Source organism: Lepisosteus platostomus, chromosome 22, assembly GCF_059453375.1.
Source record: "Lepisosteus platostomus isolate fLepPlt1 chromosome 22, fLepPlt1.hap1, whole genome shotgun sequence".
Classification (NCBI taxonomy): Eukaryota; Metazoa; Chordata; class Actinopteri; order Semionotiformes; family Lepisosteidae; genus Lepisosteus; species Lepisosteus platostomus.
Genome location: NC_142632.1, coordinates 6,856,613 through 6,883,260, shown reverse-complemented (window position 1 = coordinate 6,883,260; position 26,648 = coordinate 6,856,613). Strand labels below are relative to the sequence as shown.

General features: G+C 46.2%; 8 non-coding genes across 8 annotated transcripts; 4 read left to right on the top strand and 4 right to left on the bottom strand.

Annotated features, from left to right (window-relative positions):
* Positions 1 to 1,719: 1,719 nt before the first annotated feature.
* Positions 1,720 to 1,838, top strand: LOC148643249 (5S ribosomal RNA). The gene has a single exon (XR_015929158.1). It is a non-coding gene; the product is annotated as a 5S ribosomal RNA (ribosomal RNA).
* A 637-nt stretch (positions 1,839 to 2,475) lies between these two features.
* On the bottom strand, positions 2,476 to 2,639 carry LOC148643248 (U1 spliceosomal RNA). Its single transcript, XR_015929311.1, has one exon. It is a non-coding gene; the product is annotated as a U1 spliceosomal RNA (small nuclear RNA).
* A 2,149-nt stretch (positions 2,640 to 4,788) lies between these two features.
* Positions 4,789 to 4,902, top strand: LOC148643247 (U5 spliceosomal RNA). The gene has a single exon (XR_015929351.1). It is a non-coding gene; the product is annotated as a U5 spliceosomal RNA (small nuclear RNA).
* Positions 4,903 to 5,020: 118 nt separating this feature from the next.
* On the top strand, positions 5,021 to 5,162 carry LOC148643246 (U4 spliceosomal RNA). The gene has a single exon (XR_015929464.1). It is a non-coding gene; the product is annotated as a U4 spliceosomal RNA (small nuclear RNA).
* A 790-nt stretch (positions 5,163 to 5,952) lies between these two features.
* trnay-aua (transfer RNA tyrosine (anticodon AUA)) lies at positions 5,953 to 6,034 on the top strand. Its single transcript has one exon. It is a non-coding gene; the product is annotated as a tRNA-Tyr (tRNA).
* Positions 6,035 to 13,717: 7,683 nt separating this feature from the next.
* Positions 13,718 to 13,834, bottom strand: LOC148643244 (U5 spliceosomal RNA). The gene has a single exon (XR_015929335.1). It is a non-coding gene; the product is annotated as a U5 spliceosomal RNA (small nuclear RNA).
* A 2,205-nt stretch (positions 13,835 to 16,039) lies between these two features.
* trnag-gcc (transfer RNA glycine (anticodon GCC)) lies at positions 16,040 to 16,110 on the bottom strand. The gene has a single exon. It is a non-coding gene; the product is annotated as a tRNA-Gly (tRNA).
* A 213-nt stretch (positions 16,111 to 16,323) lies between these two features.
* Positions 16,324 to 16,405, bottom strand: trnas-uga (transfer RNA serine (anticodon UGA)). Its single transcript has one exon. It is a non-coding gene; the product is annotated as a tRNA-Ser (tRNA).
* Positions 16,406 to 26,648: the final 10,243 nt, after the last annotated feature.

Here is a 26,648-nt window from a genome sequence, read left to right as displayed (position 1 = left end):
AAAGTGTGGGCAAAACGAGAAAACGAGCGCGCCGTTTCCTAAACATCTGCAGTCGCCGTTGCGCATTCGCAGCATGTCCCGGGATGCAATTCGGCCTCATTTGCATAACTCCAGACCAGCAGATCGCCACGCAAGCTCGCGACGTGCGCCTGCCACACACCGAACAAACCTTTTCAGCAATTTCCAAAAAACGGGCCTGCTCGCCTGCCCACAAGGCTCCGTCTCTTACCTGCTCTCCAGAGCCTGCTACCTTCTGTGCTTTTCTCTCGGCACCGCTGCAGTGCACACAACTCCTGCAGCGGGAGGGGGGGAGAAAGTTCCCGCGCTCCGCCGCAGGGAAGGCTCGCTCCGTGCGCACACGTCCTTTCGATGCCAGTCCAACAAGTGCTCCGCATTAGCTGCGTCGGGGCTCCGGCGTGTCGCACCTCACCTCACCTCGCACTGCCCCCTCCTTGAATGTCTGCCGCTGGGCATGCCCCGCTCTCCTCCGCCTTATCTTATCGCGTGTGAGCACCGACAATGGCCACAATGCCGGGGAATGGCACCTGTAAAGTGTTAATTGGGGCACAGGAACAGCCCGTCTCGTCTCGGGGGGGGCCGGCTTCAGAGACAATACAGCAAACACAGCGGGGCGGTGGAAGAAGACGACACCACACATGCGGGTACATTCAGCCCCGGCGGGAACGAGACATTTGTCGGTCTTTTCAAGTGCCGAGAGCCGAGCAATCCTTCACTTGTATCGTTTCTCCCCGGTGGCTAGATCTGGCCCTGCGACGGCGACTGCAGATGTGTAGGAAACGGCGCGCTCGTTTTCTCGTTTTGCCCACACTTTTGAGTGTTAGTGTGGCGTGTGAGTGTGGGAGCCTGGCCGGCACCCGGATGGGAGATTCCCCCCCAGAAAAGCTCCGGTTGCTGCTGCTCCTGCAAGAGGTGTGACTGGGACCAGTAGGGAGCGCTCACCCTGCGGGCTGTGTGGCTCTCTTACGCCCCAGCCTCCTGATGGCGACACTCTGCTGCACAAACAGGCGCCGTCCTTCGGGGGAGGCGTCAAACCGAGGTCCCGACCCTCCTTGGCCATTAGGAAACCCCAGGGCGTCTCTCAAAAAGAGACGCCGGGGGTGTCCCTCTGGTGTAAGTGCTCCCCTTTACCCATCAGTCGGGGTCTCCTCCTAATCCCCGTCTCACCTGTAACAATCAATGACGAGGCCCCCCTGTCCGTGAGATTTAGTACTCACGCAAGAGACCGGGGGCAGAGCGCAAACGCGGTCCCCCGCCCCCCACAAAGTGCGCGGTCCGGATTCCCTCTCGGGGCCCTGCAACACAGCGGAAGGGCAGCGAGAAGGAGCCTCTTGCTCTGACGCCGCAAGGCCACAAGAGGGCGGAGGCGCCGCGCGCCCGGCCGACGTGTTGGACCTGTGCGCTTTACGTGCTGAAATAAACACGCGAAAGCCCCGAAATGTTTCCAGAGTGCTGTGCACTGGAGGTTTTTGTCTTGTGAAGACTTGCCTGGTGCTCCTCCGTGCAGATTGTTTGTCCTCCTCCAGTGCGGGACGAGCCAACACAAGGGAGCGCATTCGCCAACATCCAGGCACGCAATGCGATTTGGAAAGCAGCTCCTTTCCAAAGAGTTGCACACGAACGATCCTTCAGTCCCGCTCGGGGGGCACGGAGCCCCCGCCACACACAGCTTCAAGTAGCGAGTCAAGCACCAAGGCTTTCGCTTATGGCCACACCACCCTGAACACGCCCGATCTCGTCTGATCTCAGAAGCTAAGCAGGGTTGGGCCTGGTTAGTACTTGGATGGGAGACCGCCTGGGAATACCAGGTGCTGTAAGCTTTTGCTCTCCCGGCCAGCAGGGGTCGCCGTTGGTGCCGTAGGCTTTGGGAGGAAAACCTGCAGGATGGAAAGGTGATCTTTAGCCTCATCTCTAGAGATGTTTTGTTGCTGTGGCATGTGTGTGACCCATATTCAAAAGAAAAAAACCCGTCTGTAAAACAAATATCGAAGCTGCCTCTAAATCTGCAAATGAAGATGAGTCGATAAACCACTCGTTTTTCGTATAACTAGACATATATTCATTTGTTACCGATTTCATTCATTGAGCACGGATACAATAGAGGTACAGCCATTCACTGTTTGACATGTCTGCACTGGTACAGAACCGAGCAATCAGAAAACGGGTGAAACTGTCTTTAGACTCAGCATACAGTACCGAGGCCCCCCATGACCAAATAAAGGCTAACCTCGATAATCAGCCTAAAGAACGCAGACTACAGCAAAACGACTGACTTTGAAAAGGGAATGAACGTCCGGAAGGAGTAGTGGAACTAGCTTGAGATGCTTCTCCGGACCCCTAACTAAAAGCCAGCGAGAACCAGCAGCGGCGTCCACTCCTTTCGAAACGGGATCCTTCTGCAGCCACGCAGCTCGTGGTGTCCTAACCCTCCCGTATCTGATTTTGGACCAAGCACATCAGGGGAGAGCGCGAACGCAGTCCCCCACTACCAGAAATGATGCAGTCGAGATTCCCACATTTGGGGATTTCGCAGGGGTCAGCACAGCCGGAGTGCAATGGCCGAGCCTCGCCCTGGGTGAACCTCCTTCTTGATCAAGGTATCTCCCCTGCCAGGTAAGTATGAGTTGTACAGGCCCCTGCAAGCGGCCCGCACCCACAGCACAAATCGCGCAGCCTAGGCCACCTCCTCGCCCCGCACGCCACCGCCTCCTGCTGGGCCCACTCTTTCACACACTCACACGCCACACTAACACTCAAAAGTGTGGGCAAAACGAGAAAACGAGCGCGCCGTTTCCTACACATCTGCAGTCGCCGTTGCGCATTCGCAGCATGTCCCGGGATGCAATTCGGCCTCATTTGCATAACTCCAGACCAGCAGATCGCCACGCAAGCTCGCGACGTGCGCCTGCCACACACCGAACAAACCTTTTCAGCAATTTCCAAAAAACAGGCCTGCTCGCCTGCCCACAAGGCTCCGTCTCTTACCTGCTCTCCAGAGCCTGCTACCTTCTGTGCTTTTCTCTCGGCACCGCTGCAGTGCACACAACTCCTGCAGCGGGAGGGGGGGAGAAAGTTCCCGCGCTCCGCCGCAGGGAAGGCTCGCTCCGTGCGCACACGTCCTTTCGATGCCAGTCCAACAAGTGCTCCGCATTAGCTGCGTCGGGGCTCCGGCGTGTCGCACCTCACCTCACCTCGCACTGCCCCCTCCTTGAATGTCTGCCGCTGGGCATGCCCCGCTCTCCTCCGCCTTATCTTATCGCGTGTGAGCACCGACAATGGCCACAATGCCGGGGAATGGCACCTGTAAAGTGTTAATTGGGGCACAGGAACAGCCCGTCTCGTCTCGGGGGGGGCCGGCTTCAGAGACAATACAGCAAACACAGCGGGGCGGGGGAAGAAGACGACACCACACATGCGGGTACATTCAGCCCCGGCGGGAACGAGACATTTGTCGGTCTTTTCAAGTGCCGAGAGCCGAGCAATCCTTCACTTGTATCGTTTCTCCCCGGTGGCTAGATCTGGCCCTGCGACTCTCGACTGGGCTCACCCCCGGGGCAGCCCAGCAGGTGTGAGCCTGGCCGGCACCCGGATGGGAGATTCCCCCCCGGAAAAGCTCCGGTTGCTGCTGCTCCTGCAAGAGGTGTGACTGGGACCAGTAGGGAGCGCTCACCCTGCGGGCTGTGTGGCTCTCTTACGCCCCAGCCTCCTGATGGCGACACTCTGCTGCACAAACAGGCGCCGTCCTTCGGGGGAGGCGTCAAACCGAGGTTCTGACCCTCCTTGGCCATTAGGAAACCCCAGGGCGTCTCTCAAAAAGAGACGCCGGGGGTGTCCCTCTGGTGTAAGTGCTCCCCTTTACCCATCAGTCGGGGTCTCCTCCTAATCCCCGTCTCACCTGTAACAATCAATGACAAGGCCCCCCTGTCCGTGAGATTTAGTACTCGCGCAAGAGACCGGGGGCAGAGCGCAAACGCGGTCCCCCGCCCCCCACAAAGTGCGCGGTCCGGATTCCCTCTCGGGGCCCTGCAACACAGCGGAAGGGCAGCGAGAAGGAGCCTCTTGCTCTGACGCCGCAAGGCCACAAGAGGGCGGAGGCGCTGCGCGCCCGGCCGACGTGTTGGACCGGTGCGCTTTACGTGCTGAAATAAACACGCGAAAGCCCCGAAATGTTTCCAGAGTGCTGTGCACTGGAGGTTTTTGTCTTGTGAAGACTTGCCTGGTCCTCCTCCAGTGCGGGACGAGCCAACACAAGGGAGCGCATTCGCCAACATCCAGGCACGCAATGCGATTTGGAAAGCAGCTCCTTTCCAAAGAGTTGCACACGAACGATCCTTCAGTCCCGCTCGGGGGGCACGGAGCCCCCGCCACACACAGCTTCAAGTAGCGAGTCAAGCACCAAGGCTTTCGCTTATGGCCACACCACCCTGAACACGTCTGATCTCGGAAGCTAAGCAGGGTTGGGTCTCGGTCTCCGCCTGTCTGATTGGCGCTCTTTTCTTTGGGGGGCAGGAAGTGTCCGGCTGCAGGGGATCTTGGGACCTCGCTTTGCATAGCGGCTTCCCAGAGTGCGTCGTTTCCGGCACAGTATGGCCAGGTGTTTTCCGAGTTATCGCACGGATTGGGCACGCTCGCAAACCGAGAGCCGCAGGCGATGAGCCCGGAGCTGAACGGGCCCCACTGGCTCATTTGTAAGGCCAGGTGCATTGCCAACCACGACCGGCAGGGCAGAGGCCTTGAAGGCGGCCTGGGCTCCTACAGCTGTTCAGCTATGTACTCTGGTTTCTCTTCATCTCATACAAATCTTTCGCCTTTTACTAAAAATTTCCGTGGAGAGGAGCATGAATGAGTTCCATGCAATTTTTATGCTTATCTGACTTCTAGTGGGGCGTAGCTGGGCTAGTCAAAGAGAGAAAACACAAATATGAAGCATTTCAGCAATGACATGCCATGAGACGATTGATAACGATTTCCCTAGGATCCCCGTGGTTGCCTGGCAACCGTTAGCTTTGCGCAGTGGCAGTATCGTAGCCTGTGAGGTTTAGTCGAGGCGCGATTATTGCTAGTTGAAAACTTTTCCCAAAACCCCGCTTCCGCCTGTTTGCAATGCAATCGGCGAAAGCAATTTTTGACAGTCTCGTCAGAGAATGAGGAAGGTGTTTAAAGACAGATTTTGTCATGGTAACATCATGGTAGAAAGAAACGAGCTTGTTACGTCTCAACAGAACCGCTCTTTAGCTCTTTCAGCGTTATGCAGAGAACAGCGTCTGTCGAGATCACTTTTGAGTCAGCGCGAAACGCCGTGTGCTGTCAGTTTGATTTCATATTGCTCGTAGCGGCGCCCGGCTTTTGTCTGTCAAACTTTAGGTTGCGCTTCTTCATGCTGCATCGTCGGCATGAGTGGAGCTTTTTAAACGTCTGTACTTAATGCGCCCCATAAGAAATGGTTTGTCCCCGTTCAAAAGAGATTGTGCGATGTCCTGCAGCATTCGCAAAGCAAACCTTTGACAGTTTGAAAAGATGAATTTATTCTGCTTTCTGTGCGTGCAGTAGTTACAAAGTTGAACGTCTTTACACGATCTGCTGCAGTTTTCAGTGGGCGGGCTTTGTCAAATGGCTTGGAAAAACGCACTGTGTTTCGGCTCGGGAAACATCATGAGCAGTGTCCTGCATGTTTTCTGTGTATAGCTGTTGTGGGCATTTCTCTGTTGTTGATTCTTTTTTTGTGTGTAACAAAGTGGCATTTTCATGTCCGGACGGGGAGACTTTATCATTCCGACATGAAGCCACCCTTAAGTCCTCTGAGGTGTGTCTGTCTGCAAGGCTTGTATTTTGGAAATGTTTTTTTGAAACGGAGAACGACTTTGAAAGGCTTCCGCCGGCGCCTCGCGATCCAGGTAAGATTGTAGCAAGAACGCAGCGGGGGCGGGGTTTGCTGTAGTCGTGGCCGAGTGGCTAAGGCGATGGACTATAAATCCATTGGGGTCTCCCCGCGCAGGTTCGAATCCTGCCGACTACGTTGTCCGCCTTCAGTCGGTGTGTTCCGGCGCAAGCAAAGAAGCGTGCCTCTTTGCTGTTCCTGGTGGTTTTAAAACGCCCAATCGCTTGTACCCGCTGCCTTGGAAATAAATTATTCAGCGTCCGCGAATGGCATTTTGCAGCTGGAAGCAGATGTCGACGCTTTTTGCACAGAGCACCAAAAAAGCGTCTTTTTTGAAGGTACAGGCACTGAGCATTGGTGGTTCATTGTTAGAACTCTCGCCTGCCATGCAGGAGGCTTGGTTTCGATTCCTGGCCAATGCAGTGGCTTTTGCAGCGAACGGCTCCATCACTTGCATCCCAACTTTTGCAACTCGCAACTGAAAACCCACTGAAGCTAAGCAGGTGTGAGCCAGGTCAGTACCTGGATAAGGGTGAGCTACAGGGAAAAACAAAGCTTCCAGCTGGAAGCGGTGTTAATGGGGCCAGCGGGGAGGCGCTCACTCTGAGGTCTGTGCGGGTCCCAATCTCCCAATATAGTGACGGAGAAGCTGTGTTGTAAAAGGGCGCTGTCTTTTGGATGAGATGTAAAACCGAGGTCATAGTGGTCTGTGGTCATTAAAAATAACCACCAAAACCTTTGACAAAAGCTCTTGGTAATTGATGGTCTTCAATAATGCTTCTCCTTTAGGTACATTTTAAATCAGCTGAAAAATGCTGTGAAATGGGGGGGCACTTCAGGCCAGTGTAGGATATGGGTTACAAGAACCATGAAACTGCACGGGAAAGCCCGTACACTGAATTACACGGCTTTCTATTCAAAGGAGGACAAAAGAAATTCCCTGAGTTTGATTTTTTGCAGCACAGAGAGGAGCACTGTCGTGAGGCCGGTTAGCTCAGTTGGTTAGAGCGTGGTGCTAATAGCGCCAAGGTTGCGGGTTTGATCCCCTTACGGGCTGGGTCCTTTTCTCCTCTCTTACCAAAGCTGTTAGGTTCCTTTCCGTGGTGAGATGGGTTGTCATGCAACTCTGCCACACAGTGCCGACAGACAAGAGTGTTGCGGGAGAAGAGAAAAGTTTTTGAAGATTTAAGAGTGTCTTAGGTGGAGCCAAAATCAAGTGTCACAAATGCAAGTGGGAGGATTTCCAATGTTTAATATGGTAAAAATAAGCGGAAGTTATCTGCCGGTCCGGCACAGTCTGCCATGCTTTTGTCATATACTGTAAAGTGGTGTCGAACTGGGTGTCGAACTGGAGCCTCACCATTTGCATATGTGAGGATCCAGTTATACATCGATTGTCACATTAAATGACAAAAATGAAGAGAGTTAAAGCAGCTGGAGAGGTTTTCTTACAACTTTTGAGCTGACACAGTTTTGGAAAATGTTTCCTTCACGCTGCACTGTACCACATAGGCAGCCAAGAGTCCCCAAAACAAAACAGAATTGACAGTCATATAATGTCCATTAACCCTGGTTTTAAATGCAGCATCATGTCTGCCATCATAAGAATATGAGTCCAATATTTTTGTATATAGTCAGAATGACTTCTAACCCTACCTGTGGTGTCTTTAATCCCTATTGCTCAATGCATGGTGTATGTACTGCATTCATGTGTCTTGAGAATGAGGAATGGGCCCCTGAGACAGTCATTTGCCTGTTTCACAAATGATCGTATTTTACTAGAGATTATGTTTGGGATTCAGATGTGCATTCGGACAGCAATCCCTTTCAAGAAATGATACGTTCTGGATGAGGTCAAGGGTGCTGGAACACTGTATTTAGGATGTGTTTGCAGTTATTGTGTGTCTCCTGCTTCAACGCAGTGATATATAGATGTGCTCCTGTAATTTATTGGTACAAGCCCAGGGCAGTAAGCAGTCTGAGGATTTATTTCCAGACGGCATAGAACAGTGAAGCAGTGAAGTAGTGCAACACACTGGATCATTATTTGAATCTATTCTACTTAAATTATTACATTTTACACAACTTGAGTTCATTTTAAAAATTAAAAGGTAATGAAAGGAATGCATATTCATGAGGAAGATTATACAGATATGCATGTGATAATCTTCCTTTTATCATGTAGTGCGTCATTTGGACACTTTGTGGGCTTGAAATACAAAGAAAATCATGTTCTATGGTACAAGATAAATACAAAACTTAAGATTTTATTTTAATTAGATTTGTTTATAAAGCATAAGCAATCATTTAATACATTAATATATGTGAAAATGACATTTTAGCATCATATTACATACAGGTCTCTAGCTTCAACACAGTGATATATATATATGCTCAGTGATTTATTGGTACATGCCCAGGTCAATAATCAGAATGAGGATTTATTTCCAGACGGCCTACAGGTAGTGTTGTGAAATACTTCAACAAACTGGATCGCAGATTTAGACCCCCTGCACTCTTACTCCTTAAAAACCAAAGAAATGAAGATATGTAGCAATCACATTGCAACAGGGCTGACAGTGACTTAATGCTTATACTAGTGGACTTCTGGTACCTTTAGGGTACGGTGTTCCCTGAAGGGCTCTCAAACCCCGCATTTCAGATGCCTAGCTGTTTCGCTGATGTGTTGCACCTCAGAATCACTTTTAAACCTTACCTCTGGTATCTTTAATCCCTATTGCTCAACGCATGGTGAAAGTATTGCATAAATGTGTCTGAAAATGAGCAATGGGCACCTGAGAGACTCATTTGCCTGTTTCACAAATGATCATATTTGACTAGAGATTCTGTTTGGGATTCAGTTGTGCATTCTGACAGCAATCCCTTTCAAAAAACGATACATTCTGGATGAGGTCAAGGTGCAGGAACACTGTATTTAGGATGTGTTTGCACTTATTCTGTGTCTCTAGCTTCAACACAGCAATATATGTATATGCTCACTGATTTTTTGGTACATGCCCAGGGCAATAATCATTATGAGGAATTATTTCCAGATGTGCTAGGGGTAGTGTTGTGAAATACTTCAACACACTGGATCGCAGGTTTAAACCGCCTGCACTCTTACTCCTTAAATACCAACAAATGCAGATGTGTAGCAATCATATTGTAGCAGACACTCATTTGCCTGTTTCACAAATGATCATATTTTACTAGAGATTCTGTTTGGGATCCGGATGTGCATTCTGACCGCAATCTCCTTATCGCGGCTTTGCCCTTCTTGGCTCTTTGGACAATATCTCCATTTTGTGGTCGTTGTTGGTAATGTCTAGACAACATCTCCGTCTTGTGGTCGTTGTTGGTAATGTCTTCTTATGCCCTTTTTTATTTTAATTCTCTATTAGTTGATTCTAGAATCTCTACAATGGAGTTGAAAACATCAGTTTTATAGCAGACAATATGACATTATTTATAGTCCATTTAGAAACTTATTACCCTGTTTTTAACATAATAACAAATTAAAATTGATTAAAACTAAGTTTGGAACACCAGGGAACATAACAAATGATTTTTAGGAAAACCATGAGGTTCTCTGTGTCCGATGCCTGCAAGGGGAGAAAGCTAGAATCCTTTGATTTTTTCAAAATTTGAAAATAAACATCATATAACAACAGCTTTCATTCCTAGGAATGAAAAATAACCATTTTTGAAGACATAGTAGTTTCTAAAACACTACAATAAAGTTAAAAACATCAGTTTTATATTACATTATTTTTAGTGAAATTAGTCATTTTTTGCACTATTTTTAATAAAATATCTAATTAAAAGTGATTAAAATTAAGTTTGGAACAACAAGGAACACAAAAAAAAAGATTTTTAGGAAAACCATGAGGTCCTCTGTGCCCGATGCCTGCAAGGGGAGAAAGCTAGAATCCTAAAAAAAAGTTATCAACTCTAGAGCCTAAGAGGAAAACAAGACAAATGTATACCTCCAAATAATTTTATGTGCTTCAGAAGAGCCCAGGAAAGTTTTTTGCATACATGAAACCACGCCCGTTTGCACATAAGCAGACATGGTTGCACACACGACTGCATGAAAGCACACGTGCATGCGAAGTCATCCTGTTGAGCATTTGAAAAGCCGCACAACGCCACACTTGAAATAGCTCTTACATTAGTGGTAGACACAGGAATCGCCGCAGGAATCAAAATTGAACCTAGTTGCCACATCACATACATCCTGTTCAACGATAAAAAGGTAACATCTATCCTCGCTCCAGAGTAAATCTCACGTTGAGGGCATATTTTTTTCCACTTTACCATGAGTCGGGCTCGGCTGCACAGAGGCAAGAGCAGAGCAATGAGGTCACGGGGACAGGGGAGTCACACGCTGGCGGTTTGAACACGCGGAAGATCACTGCGGGATCCACAGTATGTGGACCCTCCGTGCGCCATCAGTCCACACTCCGGGCTCTGAATCCTACCATCCGAGTTAAGATCTCGGCGGAACCTGAGGCGCAGTTCCTTCTTAAAACGTAATCTGGTGAGGATTTCTAGAATCGTACTTGTATAGATGCAGCCTTTAATGTGTTGCTAGGTTAAAATTGATGACTTCTTGAACTTCAGTAGGCAGCTGCCCTCTTGATTTTGGATTTAATTTCTTTATTACAGGGGCGCTTTTATGAAGACAGAGTCATGTTCAGGTACTTTGCTTGATGGAGGAAGCTCATTACGGATTCTGTGATCTGCACACCTGGAGTCTGGAAGAAGGGACAATTTTATGATGCTTTGGAAGATAATGTTTTTTTTTTCTTTGAAATCGAAATGAATCAGAATATCAGTGCAAAAGACAAACTCTTGGTTTGGTTTAAAGAGATATGGTTTTAAAACAGACAAAATGTAGAAAACAGGTGTTTCTCACTTTTGGAAAAGAATGGACCGGGGGTATTTTACTAGTTGCAGTGCTGATCTCACTGGGTTACAGTCCTGCAGTGTCACACGAGGGCCAGTGGCGCAATGGATAAAGCATCTGACTACGGATCAGGAGATTGCAGGTTCGACTCCTGTCTGGCTTGGCTGGTTTTTAAACGCATCGGGCTACTCCCCTTAGTAGTCTGTGCTACTTACTGCATTGTAATCGTACTCAGTAAGAGATTTCCTTCATGTAAATGAACTGCACCTGACAGCTTTAGAAAATCACCTGGGCTCAGTACGGTGCTGAGAGCTCAGCGTTGCTGTTGTTCTAATTAGCACGCACTGCATCGGCTATGAACCCGAACTTTTCAATTATTCCGATCAGTAAGTCAACACGTAGTCCACATGAAAGGTAGAAATATTCTCTTGTCTGTCTCTTGTTTGTATAGAACTGAATGTCCCTGACAATGTACTGTTAGTTTTAATTGAAGAACGGCATTTGTGTTCAAATATACCAGACAAGTTTACGTAACTGCTCATGCGACACTCAGTTGTAATTAGTCAAGAAATAAAGTCGAACAACAGCTGCGGGTTTGATTCTGAACGTATGAGATTGCAGCACCTTTTACTTTCATTGACAAATGATAAAGATTCGAAGAAAGATCCTTCAGACCAGCAAGCAAACCCACGGCTATTTCGGTTTTCTATCTAGGCAACGTTGGTGTCTGCTATAGCATACATGAAAGCGTGATGCAATTTCTGTGGCTACATTTGTTGCACGTCATGCACAGTAAGAGTGTTTCTAACACCAAATAAAAAGTCAACAATTAGCGATCACGCCTTCTCCTCAGTTAACCCACTGAAACCCTTGCTGTTAACAGTTCTTTACTGCGTGCTTTAAGAGCACCTACACATCGTGTCGGTTCTTACAGCTTTATTCGTAGGTTTTCAAAGGCATAAGTAGAGCACCAGAGGTGCGAACGCAAAAAGTGTGGTTATCTGAAGAATTGCTTTCCATGGCAGCGGGGCCAAGCGATTTAGCGTTTTTATTGTACCGGGAAAGGAGAAGCGGCACTTTGACTTTGCCGCTCAGGCACAAGGCGACGTGCGGCAGACGCTGGAGTCGGCAAATTCCGAACCGGCGCAGAGAGTCCCCAACCCATTTCGAGTCCATCGCCTTAACCACTCGGCCACGACAAAAGCGAGCTCATTGCCGCCGCATTCCTCCTATAATCTAACACGGAGTGCGAGGTGGCTGCGGAAACCTTTTTAAAGTCACTCTCCGTTAAAAAAAAAATACCTTTCACAAGATTCGTGCCGGCAGACAGACACGCCTCAGAGGGTTTAAGGCTGGCTTCACGTTCAAATGATAAAGTCCCCCAGTCCGGATGTCAAAATGCAACTTTGGCAGACAGAAAAAACATCAACAAACCACAAATGTGGACAAGGATTTTACAAGCTGCACCACACTGCACTTTCAAAAGCATTCGTGCAGACATGAATTCCTGTTAGACGCAGGAATTGCCTTTGATTTGCGCGCTTACGAACGCCATGGAAAACGAAACAAAACAAAAGCCCTCAGCTCCTGCAATTGATTATAATGCCATTACGTGTCGAAGCAGTAATTTACGTCATTCTACCACCGCAACACGGGGAATAGAGGGAAATGAGCACACGCTACGAATCCTCTCAATCACTCCCTAGCGTCGTAAGGCGCATTGAAGGGTGCACCCCCATCATTAATCGTTGCGCCTCTGTGAAAGGAAAGCTCTTGAGCAGTCTTTGAAACAGCTCGGATCAAACACTTGATTGCTTCCATGTGCATCTGGAGCCCATTTCTTATTTTCACTTCACGCCGCCCAAAGCATTTCTAAAACAGGAGATTCGCATTTGGGAATGCGCCCTGCCCTACAAATAAAACAGGTCTACAGGTCTGAAACCTGCTCCACGGAAAACAGTTCTGTTGCGCTTTTGATCAAAGGGAGATTCGCTGTTCTTACTTTTTGATGACATAACACCCAAAGGGGCTTCTTTGGAGCTGGATTCCAACCGGCATCCTAAAGTTTCTTGGCGGTATCTTTTACAGTCCTCTGTTCGGTCGACAAGGGACAGAAGGGGGCAGCTTTCCTCACACATACAGTGCAATGTACTGTAGTGTTCCCGTTCATTGAATTTGCAGTTCTGCATCAGACCTCTAACTCGTTTCCTTAGCTTGGATTTAAGCCACGAAGCAGGCTTCTACTGTATAAACGTCTATAGGAATCACAAACTATTTGAGAGGCCATCATCCCAGGGGGAACTGACAAAGTCTATCCCTAAACACCTAGCGCAGTCTCTCGAGAGACTGTCAAAAATCGCTTTCTCCTTTTGCGTTGCAAGTAAGTGAAAACGCAGTCTCAACCCAGAGCCACTTGGCAGCAGCGGCACGTAAATACTGTTACTGTTACTGCTCGATACCGACGTTAACCTACTATACCATGTTCAGCCACCGCTAGAAAATGTACGGCTCTAGTACCGGAGCAAACGGCAGGAAGGCCAACGTCGAACGGGCACACGTGTCAGACATGGAGAGCAACGAGGATGGGATTAGAACCCATGCGTTCTTTCCACCGTGGGGCCCGTTCAGCTCCGGGCTCATCGCCTGTGGCTCTTGGCTTGCGGGCGTGCCCAATCCGTGCGATAACTCGGAAAACACCCGGCCACACTGTGCCGGAAACGACGCACTCTGGGAAGCCGCTATGCAAAGCGAGGTCCGAAGATCCCCTGCGGCCGGACACTTCCCGCCCCCCAAAGAAGAGAGCGCCAATCAGACGGGCGGAGACCGAGGACTCGCAGAGCAGACGGCCACAGTCGCCATAACAAGAGCGATTGTAAGCGTTGTTGTTTTCTCTCTTTGACCAGCCCAGCTGCGCCCCACCCGAAGGCAGGGAAGCACAAAAATTGCATGGAGCTCATTCATGCTCCTCTCCACGGAAATCTTTAGTAAAAAGCGAAAGATTTGTACGAAATGAAGAGAAACCAAAGTGCGTGGCTGCACAGCTGCAGGAGCCCAGGCCGCCTTCAAAGCCTCTGCCCTGACGGTCGTGGTTGGCAATGCACCTGGCCTTACAAACGAGCCAGTGGGGCCCGTTCAGCTCCGGGCTCATCGCCTGTGGCTCTCGGCTTGCGGGCGTGCCCAATCCGTGCGGGCGTGCCCAATCCGGAAGCCTATTTCAAAGTCGTTCTCTGTTTCAAAAAAACATTTCCAAAATACAAGCCTTGCAGACAGACACGCCTCAGAGGACTTAAGGGTGGCTTCATGTCAGAATGATAAAGTCTCCCCGTCCGGACATGAAAATGCCACTTTGTTACACACAAAAAAAGAATCACCAACAGAGAAATGCCCACAAGCATTTGAAAAGCCACACCACGTCGCACTTGAAATAGCTGTTACATGGTAGACGCAGGAATCGCCTTTTTATTTACGCTCTTACCAACGCGATGGAAAGCAAAACAAAGCAAAGCAGAGCAGAGCAAAACAAAACGAACAAACGAAAACCCTCATGTCCCGCACTCGCATATAACGTCGTTACGTGCCCAAGCGGTATTGTACCTCATCCTAGCACCGCACCCCAGGGCGTACGGTATATGGAAACGAGCACACGCCACGAATCGTCTCGAATCACTCCCTACAGCTGTAAGGCGCCTTGAAGCGTGCACCCCCAACTTTCTTCTTTGCCCATCTGTGAAAGGTAAACTCTTGAGCAAACTCTGAACCAGCTCTAAGCAAACTAACCCGATTAGACGTTACTTTGACTCATCTTTTTACGCTCAGTGCTGGATTGCTCAAACTCCAGCTAGGGTTAGGGTTAGCATTCCCACGCTACTTAGACACTTTGTTTACGCTCAGTGCTGGATTATGGGAATTTCAGGACGAGTGGGTATTTTCTCCTATCTGTCAATTCTGTTTTGTTTTGGAGACTCTTGGCTGCCTATGTTGTACAGTGCAGCGTGAAGGAAACATTTTCCAAAACTGTGTCAGCTCAAAAGTTGTAAGAAAACCTCTCCAGCTACTTTAACTCTCTTCATTTTCGTCATTTAATGTGACACTCGATGTATAACTGTATAACATCAGTTATTCTGTGCGATTGATTCTCATTTCATTCTAAACTCGCCCGCCCAGGGACGCCATTAAATGTAGAGGTTTATGGGTTTACTGAGACAATTATTAATTGTAGCAATAAACACGAGGTTTTTCGTTGGGGCTTTTAGAAAATCAATCGTCAGAACAACTAACAACGCACACACATATGCAAATGGTGAGGCTCCAGTTCGACACCCAGTTCGACACCACTTTACAGTATCTGACAAAAGGATGGCAGACTGTGCCGGACCGGCAGATAACTTCCGCTTATTTTTACCATATTAAACATTGGAAATCCAACCACTTGCATTTGTGACACTTGATTTTGGCTCCACCTAAGACACTCTTAAATCTTCAAACACTTTTCTCTTCTCCCGCAACACTCTTGTCTGTCGGCACTATGTGGCAGCGTTGCATGACAACCCCTCTCACCACGGAAAGGAACCTAACAGCTTTGGTACGAGAGGAGAAAATGACCTGGCCCGTACAGGGATCGAACCCGCAACTTTGGCGTTATTAGCACCACGCTCTAACCAACTGAGCTAACCGGCCTTACACCAGCAATCCTCTCTGTGCTGCAAAAAATCGAACTCAGGGAATTTCTTTTGTCCTCCTTTGAATAGAAAGCCGTGTAATTCAGTGTATGGGCTTTCTCGTGCAGTTTCATGGTTCTTGTAACCCAAATCCTACACTGGCCTGAAGTGCCCCCCCATTTCACAGCATTTTTCAGCTGATTTAAAATTTACCTAAAGGAGAAGCATTTTTGAAGACCATCAATTACCAAGAGCTTTTGTCAAAGGTTTTGGTGGTCATTTTTAATGACCACAGAGCGCTGTGACCTCGGTTTTACATCTCATCCAAAAGACAGCGCCCTCTTACAACACAGCATCTCCGTCACTATACTGGGGCATTGGGACCCGCAAAGACCTCAGGGTGAGCACCCCACCGCCGGCACCATTAACACCGCTTCCAGCTGGAAACTTTGTTTTTCCCTGTAGCTCACCCTCATCCGGGTACTGACCTGGCTCACACCTGCTTAGCTTCAGTGGGTTTTCAGTTGCGAGTTGCAAGGGGATGCAAGTGATGGAGCCGCTCGCTGCAAAAGCCACTGCATTGGCTGGGAATCGAACCCGAGCCTCCCGCGTGGCAGGCGAGAATTCTACCACTGAACCACCAATGCTCAGTGCCTGTACCGTCAAAAAAGACGCTTTTTTGGTGCTCTGTGCAAAACGCGTCGACATCTGCTTCCAGCTGCAAAATGCCATTTGCAGACGCTGAAGAATTTGTTTCCAAGGCAGCAGGGCCAAGCAATTTAGCGTATTTATAGTACCAGGAAAGGAGAAGCGGCACTTTGCTTTTGCCACGCAGGCACAAGGACATGTGTGGCAGACGCCGGAATCGGCAGGATTCGAACCTGCGCAAGGAGCTCTCAACGGATTTCAAGTCCATCGCCTCAACCACTCGGCCACGACTACAGCGAGCTCACCCCCGCCGCATTCCTCCTATAATCTAACACGGAGTGTGAGGTGGCTGCGGAAACGTTTTCAAAGTCACTCTCCATTAAAAAAAAATAAATACCTTTGACAAAATACGTGCCGGCACACAGACACGCCTCAGAGGGTTTAAGGCTGGCTTCACGTTCAAATGATAAAGTATCCCCGTCTGGATGTCAAAATGCAACTTTGGCAGACAGAAAAAACATAAACAAACCACAAATGTGGACAAGGATTTTACAAGCTGCACCACAATGCACTTTCCAAAGCATTTACATTCCTGTTAGACGCAGGAATTGCCTTTGATTTGCGCGCTTACAAACGCCATGGAAAACGAAACAAAACTAAAGCCCTCAGCTCCTGCACTTGATTATAATGCCGTTACGAGTCGAATCAGGAATTTATGTCATCCTACCACTGCAACACGGGGAATAGAGGGAAATGAGCACACGCTACGAATCGTCTCAATCACTCCCTAGAGTCGTAAGGCGCATTGAAGGGTCCCATGTAAGTTATGGGGCAGTAACATCACACTTTTCAAAACGTGTTTTTCAGCCCGAAATAAACACGTTTTTTCAGACAGCTGAATATACTTGTAACAGCAAGGCTCAGAAGAGCCAACACACTCAGCCCTTAACCCCAGTGTGCAGAAAGGGTCAAAACGTGTTTTTCAGCAGAAATAAACATGTTTCTGCAAGTTTGGTCAACCCCATGTAAGTTATGGGGCAGTAACATCACAGTTTTCAAAACGTGTTTTTCAGCCCGAAATAAACGCGTTTTTTCAGACAACTGAATCTACTTGTAACAGCAATGCTCAGAAGTGCCCACACACTCAACCCTTAACCCCAGTGTGCAGAAAGGGTCAAAACGTGTTTTTCAGCAGAAATAAACATGTTTCTGCAAGTTTGGTCAACCCCATGTAAGTTATCGGGCAGTGACATCACACTTTTCAAAACGTGTATTTCAGCCCGAAATAAACGCGTTTTTTCAGGCAACTGAATCTCCTTGTAACAGCAAGGCTCAGAAGAGCCCACACACTCAGCCCTTAACCCCAGTGTACAGAAAGTGTCAAAACGTGTTTTTCAGCAGAAATAAACATGTTTCTGCAAGTTTGGTCAACCCCATGTAAGTTATGGGGCAGTAACATCACACTTTTCAAAACGTGTTTTTCAGCCCGAAATAAACACGTTTTTTCAGACAGCTGAATCTACTTGTAACAGCAAGGCTCAGAAGTGCCAACACACTCAGCCCTTAACCCCAGTGTGCAGAAAGGGTCAAAACGTGTTTTTCAGCAGAAATAAACATGTTTCTGCAAGTTTGGTCAACCCCATGTAAGTTATGGGGCAGTAACATCACACTTTTCAAAACGTGTTTTTCAGCCAGAAATAAACGCGTTTTTTCAGGCAACTGAATCTACTTGTAACAGCAAGGCTCAGAAGTGCCCACACACTCAACCCTTAACCCCAGTGTACAGAAAGTGTCAAAACGTGTTTTTCAGCAGAAATAAACATGTTTCTGCAAGTTTGGTCAACCCCATGTAAGTTATGGGGCAGTAACATCACACTTTTCAAAACGTGTTTTTCAGCCCGAAATAAACGCGTTTTTTCAGGCAACTGAATCTCCTTGTAACAGCAAGGCTCAAAAGAGCCCACACACTCAGCCCTTAACCCCAGTGTGCAGAAATTGTCAAAACGTGTTTTTCAGCAGAAATAAACATGTTTCTGCAAGTTTGGTCAACCCCATGTAAGTTATGGGGCAGTAACATCACACTTTTCAAAACGTGTTTTTCAACCCGAAATAAACACGTTTTTTCAGACAGCTGAATCTACTTGTAACAGCAAGGCTCAGAAGTGCCAACACACTCAGCCCTTAACCCCAGTGTGCAGAAAGGGTCAAAACGTGTTTTTCAGCAGAAATAAACATGTTTCTGCAAGTTTGGTCAACCCCATGTAAGTTATGGGGCAGTAACATCACACTTTTCAAAACGTGTTTTTCAGCCCGAAATAAACGCGTTTTTTCAGACAACTGAATCTACTTGTAACAGCAAGGCTCAGAAGTGCCCACACACTCAACCCTTAACCCCAGTGTGCAGAAAGGGTCAAAACGTGTTTTTCAGCAGAAATAAACATGTTTCTGCAAGTTTGGTCAACCCCATGTAAGTTATGGGGCAGTAACATCACAGTTTTCAAAACGTGTTTTTTCATTCTGAATTAAACACGTTTTTTCAGACAGCTGAATCTACTTGTAACAGCAAGGCTCAGAAGAGCCAACACACTCAGCCCTTAACCCCAGTGTGCAGAAAGGGTCAAAACGTGTTTTTCAGCAGAAATAAACATGTTTCTGTAAGTTTGGTCAACCCCATGTAAGTTATGGGGCAGTAACATCATACTTTTCAAAACGTGTTTTTCAGCCCGAAATAAACGCGTTTTTTCAGACAACTGAATATACTTGTAACAGCAAGGCTCAGAAGTGCCCACACACTCAGCCCTTAACCCCAGTGTGCAGAAAAGGTCAAAACGTGTTTTTCAGCAGAAATAAACATGTTTCTGCAAGTTTGGTCAACCCCATGTAAGTTATGGGGCAGTAACATCACACTTTTCAAAACGTGTTTTTCAGCCAGAAATAAACGCGTTTTTTCAGGCAACTGAATCTACTTGTAACAGCAAGGCTCAGAAGTGCCCACACACTCAACCCTTAACCCCAGTGTACAGAAAGTGTCAAAACGTGTTTTTCAGCAGAAATAAACATGTTTCTGCAAGTTTGGTCAACCCCATGTAAGTTATGGGGCAGTAACATCACACTTTTCAAAACGTGTTTTTCAGCCCGAAATAAACGCGTTTTTTCAGGCAACTGAATCTCCTTGTAACAGCAAGGCTCAAAAGAGCCCACACACTCAGCCCTTAACCCCAGTGTGCAGAAATTGTCAAAACGTGTTTTTCAGCAGAAATAAACATGTTTCTGCAAGTTTGGTCAACCCCATGTAAGTTATGGGGCAGTAACATCACACTTTTCAAAACGTGTTTTTCAACCCGAAATAAACACGTTTTTTCAGACAGCTGAATCTACTTGTAACAGCAAGGCTCAGAAGAGCCAACACACTCAGCCCTTAACCCCAGTGTGCAGAAAGGGTCAAAACGTGTTTTTCAGCAGAAATAAACATGTTTCTGTAAGTTTGGTCAACCCCATGTAAGTTATGGGGCAGTAACATCATACTTTTCAAAACGTGTTTTTCAGCCCGAAATAAACGCGTTTTTTCAGACAACTGAATATACTTGTAACAGCAAGGCTCAGAAGTGCCCACACACTCAGCCCTTAACCCCAGTGTGCAGAAAGGGTCAAAACGTGTTTTTCAGCAGAAATAAACATGTTTCTGCAAGTTTGGTCAACCCCATGTAAGTTATGGGGCAGTAACATCACACTTTTCAAAACGTGTTTTTCAGCCAGAAATAAACGCGTTTTTTCAGGCAACTGAATCTACTTGTAACAGCAAGGCTCAGAAGTGCCCACACACTCAACCCTTAACCCCAGTGTACAGAAAGTGTCAAAACGTGTTTTTCAGCAGAAATAAACATGTTTCTGCAAGTTTGGTCAACCCCATGTAAGTTATGGGGCAGTAACATCACACTTTTCAAAACGTGTTTTTCAGCCCGAAATAAACGCGTTTTTTCAGGCAACTGAATCTCCTTGTAACAGCAAGGCTCAAAAGAGCCCACACACTCAGCCCTTAACCCCAGTGTGCAGAAATTGTCAAAACGTGTTTTTCAGCAGAAATAAACATGTTTCTGCAAGTTTGGTCAACCCCATGTAAGTTATGGGGCAGTAACATCACACTTTTCAAAACGTGTTTTTCAACCCGAAATAAACACGTTTTTTCAGACAGCTGAATCTACTTGTAACAGCAAGGCTCAGAAGTGCCAACACACTCAGCCCTTAACCCCAGTGTGCAGAAAGGGTCAAAACGTGTTTTTCAGCAGAAATAAACATGTTTCTGCAAGTTTGGTCAACCCCATGTAAGTTATGGGGCAGTAACATCACACTTTTCAAAACGTGTTTTTCAGCCCGAAATAAACGCGTTTTTTCAGACAACTGAATCTACTTGTAACAGCAAGGCTCAGAAGTGCCCACACACTCAACCCTTAACCCCAGTGTGCAGAAAGGGTCAAAACGTGTTTTTCAGCAGAAATAAACATGTTTCTGCAAGTTTGGTCAACCCCATGTAAGTTATGGGGCAGTAACATCACAGTTTTCAAAACGTGTTTTTCAGCCCGAAATAAACGCGTTTTTTCAGACAACTGAATCTACTTGTAACAGCAATGCTCAGAAGTGCCCACACACTCAACCCTTAACCCCAGTGTGCAGAAAGGGTCAAAACGTGTTTTTCAGCAGAAATAAACATGTTTCTGCAAGTTTGGTCAACCCCATGTAAGTTATCGGGCAGTGACATCACACTTTTCAAAACGTGTATTTCAGCCCGAAATAAACGCGTTTTTTCAGGCAACTGAATCTCCTTGTAACAGCAAGGCTCAGAAGAGCCCACACACTCAGCCCTTAACCCCAGTGTACAGAAAGTGTCAAAACGTGTTTTTCAGCAGAAATAAACATGTTTCTGCAAGTTTGGTCAACCCCATGTAAGTTATGGGGCAGTAACATCACACTTTTCAAAACGTGTTTTTCAGCCCGAAATAAACACGTTTTTTCAGACAGCTGAATCTACTTGTAACAGCAAGGCTCAGAAGTGCCAACACACTCAGCCCTTAACCCCAGTGTGCAGAAAGGGTCAAAACGTGTTTTTCAGCAGAAATAAACATGTTTCTGCAAGTTTGGTCAACCCCATGTAAGTTATGGGGCAGTAACATCACACTTTTCAAAACGTGTTTTTCAGCCAGAAATAAACGCGTTTTTTCAGGCAACTGAATCTACTTGTAACAGCAAGGCTCAGAAGTGCCCACACACTCAACCCTTAACCCCAGTGTACAGAAAGTGTCAAAACGTGTTTTTCAGCAGAAATAAACATGTTTCTGCAAGTTTGGTCAACCCCATGTAAGTTATCGGGCAGTGACATCACAGTTTTCAAAACGTGTATTTCAGCCCGAAATAAACGCGTTTTTTCAGGCAACTGAATCTCCTTGTAACAGCAAGGCTCAGAAGAGCCCACACACTCAGCCCTTAACCCCAGTGTACAGAAAGTGTCAAAACGTGTTTTTCAGCAGAAATAAACATGTTTCTGCAAGTTTGGTCAACCCCATGTAAGTTATGGGGCAGTAACATCACACTTTTCAAAACGTGTTTTTCAGCCCGAAATAAACACGTTTTTTCAGACAGCTGAATCTACTTGTAACAGCAAGGCTCAGAAGTGCCAACACACTCAGCCCTTAACCCCAGTGTGCAGAAAGGGTCAAAACGTGTTTTTCAGCAGAAATAAACATGTTTCTGCAAGTTTGGTCAACCCCATGTAAGTTATGGGGCAGTAACATCACACTTTTCAAAACGTGTTTTTCAGCCAGAAATAAACGCGTTTTTTCAGGCAACTGAATCTACTTGTAACAGCAAGGCTCAGAAGTGCCCACACATTCAACCCTTAACCCCAGTGTACAGAAAGTGTCAAAACGTGTTTTTCAGCAGAAATAAATATGTTTCTGCAAGTTTGGTCAACCCCATGTAAGTTATGGGGCAGTAACATCACAGTTTTCAAAACGTGTTTTTTCATTCTGAATTAAACACGTTTTTTCAGACAGCTGAATCTACTTGTAACAGCAAGGCTCAGAAGAGCCAACACACTCAGCCCTTAACCCCAGTGTGCAGAAAGGGTCAAAACGTGTTTTTCAGCAGAAATAAACATGTTTCTGTAAGTTTGGTCAACCCCATGTAAGTTATGGGGCAGTAACATCATACTTTTCAAAACGTGTTTTTCAGCCCGAAATAAACGCGTTTTTTCAGACAACTGAATATACTTGTAACAGCAAGGCTCAGAAGTGCCCACACACTCAACCCTTAACCCCAGTGTGCAGAAAGGGTCAAAACGTGTTTTTCAGCAGAAATAAACATGTTTCTGCAAGTTTGGTCAACCCCATGTAAGTTATGGGGCAGTAACATCACACTTTTCAAAACGTGTTTTTCAGCCCGAAATAAACGCGTTTTTTCAGACAACTGAATCTACTTGTAACAGCAAGGCTCAGAAGTGCCCACACACTCAACCCTTAACCCCAGTGTGCAGAAAGGGTCAAAACGTGTTTTTCAGCAGAAATAAACATGTTTCTGCAAGTTTGGTCAACCCCATGTAAGTTATGGGGCAGTAACATCACAGTTTTCAAAACGTGTTTTTTCATTCTGAATTAAACACGTTTTTTCAGACAGCTGAATCTACTTGTAACAGCAAGGCTCAGAAGAGCCAACACACTCAGCCCTTAACCCCAGTGTGCAGAAAGGGTCAAAACGTGTTTTTCAGCAGAAATAAACATGTTTCTGTAAGTTTGGTCAACCCCATGTAAGTTATGGGGCAGTAACATCATACTTTTCAAAACGTGTTTTTCAGCCCGAAATAAACGCGTTTTTTCAGACAACTGAATATACTTGTAACAGCAAGGCTCAGAAGTGCCCACACACTCAGCCCTTAACCCCAGTGTGCAGAAAGGGTCAAAACGTGTTTTTCAGCAGAAATAAACATGTTTCTGCAAGTTTGGTCAACCCCATGTAAGTTATGGGGCAGTAACATCACACTTTTCAAAACGTGTTTTTCAGCCAGAAATAAACGCGTTTTTTCAGGCAACTGAATCTACTTGTAACAGCAAGGCTCAGAAGTGCCCACACACTCAACCCTTAACCCCAGTGTACAGAAAGTGTCAAAATGTGTTTTTCAGCAGAAATAAACATGTTTCTGCAAGTTTGGTCAACCCCATGTAAGTTATGGGGCAGTAACATCACACTTTTCAAAACGTGTTTTTCAGCCCGAAATAAACGCGTTTTTTCAGGCAACTGAATCTCCTTGTAACAGCAAGGCTCAAAAGAGCCCACACACTCAGCCCTTAACCCCAGTGTGCAGAAATTGTCAAAACGTGTTTTTCAGCAGAAATAAACATGTTTCTGCAAGTTTGGTCAACCCCATGTAAGTTATGGGGCAGTAACATCACACTTTTCAAAACGTGTTTTTCAACCCGAAATAAACACGTTTTTTCAGACAGCTGAATCTACTTGTAACAGCAAGGCTCAGAAGAGCCAACACACTCAGCCCTTAACCCCAGTGTGCAGAAAGGGTCAAAACGTGTTTTTCAGCAGAAATAAACATGTTTCTGTAAGTTTGGTCAACCCCATGTAAGTTATGGGGCAGTAACATCATACTTTTCAAAACGTGTTTTTCAGCCCGAAATAAACGCGTTTTTTCAGACAACTGAATATACTTGTAACAGCAAGGCTCAGAAGTGCCCACACACTCAGCCCTTAACCCCAGTGTGCAGAAAGGGTCAAAACGTGTTTTTCAGCAGAAATAAACATGTTTCTGCAAGTTTGGTCAACCCCATGTAAGTTATGGGGCAGTAACATCACACTTTTCAAAACGTGTTTTTCAGCCAGAAATAAACGCGTTTTTTCAGGCAACTGAATCTACTTGTAACAGCAAGGCTCAGAAGTGCCCACACACTCAACCCTTAACCCCAGTGTACAGAAAGTGTCAAAACGTGTTTTTCAGCAGAAATAAACATGTTTCTGCAAGTTTGGTCAACCCCATGTAAGTTATGGGGCAGTAACATCACACTTTTCAAAACGTGTTTTTCAGCCCGAAATAAACGCGTTTTTTCAGGCAACTGAATCTCCTTGTAACAGCAAGGCTCAAAAGAGCCCACACACTCAGCCCTTAACCCCAGTGTGCAGAAATTGTCAAAACGTTTTTTTCAGCAGAAATAAACATGTTTCTGCAAGTTTGGTCAACCCCATGTAAGTTATGGGGCAGTAACATCACACTTTTCAAAACGTGTTTTTCAACCCGAAATAAACACGTTTTTTCAGACAGCTGAATCTACTTGTAACAGCAAGGCTCAGAAGTGCCAACACACTCAGCCCTTAACCCCAGTGTGCAGAAAGGGTCAAAACGTGTTTTTCAGCAGAAATAAACATGTTTCTGCAAGTTTGGTCAACCCCATGTAAGTTATGGGGCAGTAACATCACACTTTTCAAAACGTGTTTTTCAGCCCGAAATAAACGCGTTTTTTCAGACAACTGAATCTACTTGTAACAGCAAGGCTCAGAAGTGCCCACACACTCAACCCTTAACCCCAGTGTGCAGAAAGGGTCAAAACGTGTTTTTCAGCAGAAATAAACATGTTTCTGCAAGTTTGGTCAACCCCATGTAAGTTATGGGGCAGTAACATCACAGTTTTCAAAACGTGTTTTTTCATTCTGAATTAAACACGTTTTTTCAGACAGCTGAATCTACTTGTAACAGCAAGGCTCAGAAGAGCCAACACACTCAGCCCTTAACCCCAGTGTGCAGAAAGGGTCAAAACGTGTTTTTCAGCAGAAATAAACATGTTTCTGTAAGTTTGGTCAACCCCATGTAAGTTATGGGGCAGTAACATCATACTTTTCAAAACGTGTTTTTCAGCCCGAAATAAACGCGTTTTTTCAGGCAACTGAATCTCCTTGTAACAGCAAGGCTCAAAAGAGCCCACACACTCAGCCCTTAACCAGAGTGTGCAGAAATTGTCAAAACGTGTTTTTCAGCAGAAATAAACATGTTTCTGCAAGTTTGGTCAACCCCATGTAAGTTATGGGGCAGTAACATCACACTTTTCAAAACGTGTTTTTCAGCCCGAAATAAACACGTTTTTTCAGACAGCTGAATCTACTTGTAACAGCAAGGCTCAGAAGTGCCAACACACTCAGCCCTTAACCCCAGTGTGCAGAAAGGGTCAAAACGTGTTTTTCAGCAGAAATAAACATGTTTCTGCAAGTTTGGTCAACCCCATGTAAGTTATGGGGCAGTAACATCACAGTTTTCAAAACGTGTTTTTCAGCCCGAAATAAACGCGTTTTTTCAGACAACTGAATCTACTTGTAACAGCAATGCTCAGAAGTGCCCACACACTCAACCCTTAACCCCAGTGTGCAGAAAGGGTCAAAACGTGTTTTTCAGCAGAAATAAACATGTTTCTGCAAGTTTGGTCAACCCCATGTAAGTTATCGGGCAGTGACATCACACTTTTCAAAACGTGTATTTCAGCCCGAAATAAACGCGTTTTTTCAGGCAACTGAATCTCCTTGTAACAGCAAGGCTCAGAAGAGCCCACACACTCAGCCCTTAACCCCAGTGTACAGAAAGTGTCAAAACGTGTTTTTCAGCAGAAATAAACATGTTTCTGCAAGTTTGGTCAACCCCATGTAAGTTATGGGGCAGTAACATCACACTTTTCAAAACGTGTTTTTCAGCCCGAAATAAACACGTTTTTTCAGACAGCTGAATATACTTGTAACAGCAAGGCTCAGAAGTGCCAACACACTCAGCCCTTAACCCCAGTGTGCAGAAAGGGTCAAAACGTGTTTTTCAGCAGAAATAAACATGTTTCTGCAAGTTTGGTCAACCCCATGTAAGTTATGGGGCAGTAACATCACACTTTTCAAAACGTGTTTTTCAGCCAGAAATAAACGCGTTTTTTCAGGCAACTGAATCTCCTTGTAACAGCAAGGCTCAAAAGAGCCCACACACTCAGCCCTTAACCAGAGTGTGCAGAAATTGTCAAAACGTGTTTTTCAGCAGAAATAAACATGTTTCTGCAAGTTTGGTCAACCCCATGTAAGTTATGGGGCAGTAACATCACACTTTTCAAAACGTGTTTTTCAGCCAGAAATAAACGCGTTTTTTCAGGCAACTGAATCTACTTGTAACAGCAAGGCTCAGAAGTGCCCACACACTCAACCCTTAACCCCAGTGTACAGAAAGTGTCAAAACGTGTTTTTCAGCAGAAATAAACATGTTTCTGCAAGTTTGGTCAACCCCATGTAAGTTATGGGGCAGTAACATCACACTTTTCAAAACGTGTTTTTCAGCCCGAAATAAACGCGTTTTTTCAGGCAACTGAATCTCCTTGTAACAGCAAGGCTCAAAAGAGCCCACACACTCAGCCCTTAACCCCAGTGTGCAGAAATTGTCAAAACGTGTTTTTCAGCAGAAATAAACATGTTTCTGCAAGTTTGGTCAACCCCATGTAAGTTATGGGGCAGTAATATCACACTTTTC